This window comes from Papaver somniferum, chromosome 8 (assembly GCF_003573695.1).
Source record: "Papaver somniferum cultivar HN1 chromosome 8, ASM357369v1, whole genome shotgun sequence".
Lineage (NCBI taxonomy): Eukaryota > Viridiplantae > Streptophyta > Magnoliopsida > Ranunculales > Papaveraceae > Papaver > Papaver somniferum.
In genome coordinates, this window is record NC_039365.1 from 9,063,762 (window position 1) to 9,066,902 (window position 3,141).

Here is a 3,141-nt window from a genome sequence, read left to right on the forward strand (position 1 = left end):
GATTCAGTGTGGTGGACACCCCTTCCCCCTACAACGCTATTATTGGACGAAAATGGATACATAAGCTCAAAGGAGTTGCGGAAACATACCACCAATATCTCAGATTTCCAACACCTGAGGGAGTAATGGAAATCAAGGGAGATCGGATCACAACGCGAGAGTGCCAGGCCACTCAGGATCATATCAACAACGAGCAAGAAGAGAAGCGAAAAATCCGAAGAGTAAAAAATCAAGAAACCGCGAAAGAGAAGGCCATAGACCTGTTCCTCAAGGAAACTGCAGGGAAGGGCTTGGCGAAAGATGATAATGTCCTAAGCACAGAAACAAGTACTTCAACCAGCGAAGAACAGAAACACGCTAAATAGCAATTAAAGAACGTCCCAGTCCTAGGAAACCCGAAGCCTGTGTTCACACCAGTGGAGCCCGTAAAAGAAATCAACATAGGAACGGAAGAAAACCCGAAGATGATTAAAATCGGGACCATAATGGACGAAGGAAGGGAACATTCCTTAACCAAATTACTTAAGGAATACGCGGATGTGTTCGCCTGGAATCTAGGAGATATGCCGGGGATTGACCCAAAAGTAATCCAACACGAGCTACACATCAAACCGGGCACGCCCCCGTTCAGGCAGAAAATACGAAAAGTAGCTCTAGAGTATCATGAGGCAGTAGAAACAGAACTTCGGAAACTACTAAACGCAGGATTTATCAAGGAAGTCAAGTATCCTACCTGGATCTCCAACATGGTCATTGTTCCTAAGAAAAATGGAGGGGTTAGAATATGCATCGACTTTACTAATCTCAACAAGGCATGTCCAAAGGACAGCTATCCCCTGCCGAGCATAGACCAGCTGGTAGAAGCAGTATAAGGATATGAAGAACTGTCATTCATGGATGGACATTCTGTCTACAACCAAGTGGCCCTGGCAGAAGAAGATCAGCCACACACAGCGTTCTACACCCCACATGGCCTTTATTGCTACACTAGAATGCCTTTCGGACTTCGAAACGCAGGGGCAACATACCAAAGGATGGTCGATGCTATCTTCAAGCCATGGATTGGAGGAACCCTAGAAGTCTACGTTGACGACATGCTCGTCAAAAGCAAGCTGCATAAAGATCACCACCAGGACCTGAGGAATATCTTCGAAGCAATGAGACAACATCACATGAAAGTGAATCCGGAGAAATGTACTTTCGGTGTCACCTCGGGAAAATTCCTCGGGTATCTGGTAACAAAAAGGGGCATCGAGGTAGACCCAGCAAAGATTCAAGCCATAGTAGAGATGCCGTCCCCAAAGAATTTAAAAGAAGTACAGAAACTCAATGGATCTATAGCAGCGTTGGGCAGATTTATTGCCCGGTCTTCGGACAAATGCAAACATTTCTTCAATATTCTCAAAAAAGGGAGCAGGTTCGAATGGACCGTTGAATGCGAGGAAGCATTCCAAAAAATCAAGGAACACCTAGCCTCAATCCCGATCCTGCAGAAGCCAGATCCTGACGAGGTTTTGGCAATGTACATAACAGCAACAGAGGACGCAGTCAGCGCGGTATTGGTCAAAACCAATACAAAGATAGAACAACTTATCTATTACGTCAGCAAAACCCTCAATTCTGCGGAAAGAAACTATACTAAGATTGAACAGCTCATCCTCGCATTGGTGTGGGCTACTCAAAAACTGAGAACCTACTTCCTAACTCACCTCGTCAGGGTCCCATGCAAAGCACCATTGGAAGCAGTCCTCAAAAGCACGGGAAAAGTGGGCCGAATAGCCAAATGGAACACCCATCTGGACCAATTCAACATCATTCATGAAATTCAACATTCTCGGAAGTCCCAAGTTCTGGCGGATTTCTTAGCAGACCTCCCCCTTGACAACGACGAAGAGATTAAGGGAATACCAGAAGACGAGGAAGAAAACAAGGATCCAATGGATATCCTCGAACCTGCGAGTCAAAGACAATGGGAAGTCTTCGTCGACGGATCCAAAAATAAGGAAGGAGCAGGAATAGGCATTGTAATTATCACCCCAACCGGAGAAAGGATTATACAGGCACTTAGGTTGGAGTTCAAAGAGCATACCAACAACATTGTTGAATACGAAGCTGTCGTACATGCCCTCCGTATAATAATAGAGATGGGGGTAACCGAGGTAAGGCTGACAAGTGATTCGCAGCTTGTCATACGGCAAATAGGGCTCGAGTATAATGTGTACGATGACACCCTCTCAGCTTACATGGCCTTGGTCCAAACATTGGCATCACAAATCCCGAACATTAAGTTCCGGCACTTATGCAGAAGGGACCTCAGGCACGCGGATGCCCTAGCATATATATCATCCATGCTGAGGGATAAAAATGTCGAAGCTATTAAAATAGCAAGGGTATACGAGCCTTCGATTGCATCTCAATTCTCCTTCGCTACCAATCAAGATACAGTGGAAAAAAATATCGAAGACCAGGTAGGAGAAGACATCCATAATGACTTTGACGAAGAGGATATCCTGTCAAGAGCAAATCAAGACGAAGACTTCAGCAACGAAGATGACTGGAGGGTGACGATCCATGCCTTTCTCGAAAAAGGAAGCTTACCTGCGGATCAGAAACAAGCTAGGAAGATACTCTCCAAAGTGGGAAGATATGATCTTCGGGACGGGGTCCTGTACAAGAAATCCTTCCTTGGACCATTACTACGTTGCTTGTCCCGGAAAGAGGGGCATCGAATTCTAAATGATATCCATTATGGTGATGCGGGGAATCATAGCGGCATGAGATCACTAGCTGACAAAGCAAAAACGCAAGGATATTACTGGCCCACAATGATACAGGATGCCGCGAGGATGTCCCGACGATGTGAAGAATGTCAGCGCTTCGTAAAAAAGATCCACGCGCCGGCAACAATGTTAAACTCCTTCGATAGCCCGTGGCCATTTGAAAAATGGGGCGTAGACATCGTCGGACCTTTCATCGAAGGATCAGGGAAAAGACGATTTTTGATAGTAGCCACAGACTACTTCAGTAAATGGGTGGAGGCTAAGGCCTTGGCCAGGATCAGAGACGCGGATGTGTTTACTTTCATATTCCAGAACATCATTTGCAGATTCGGTATACCCGCTGAAATTGTATCTGATAATG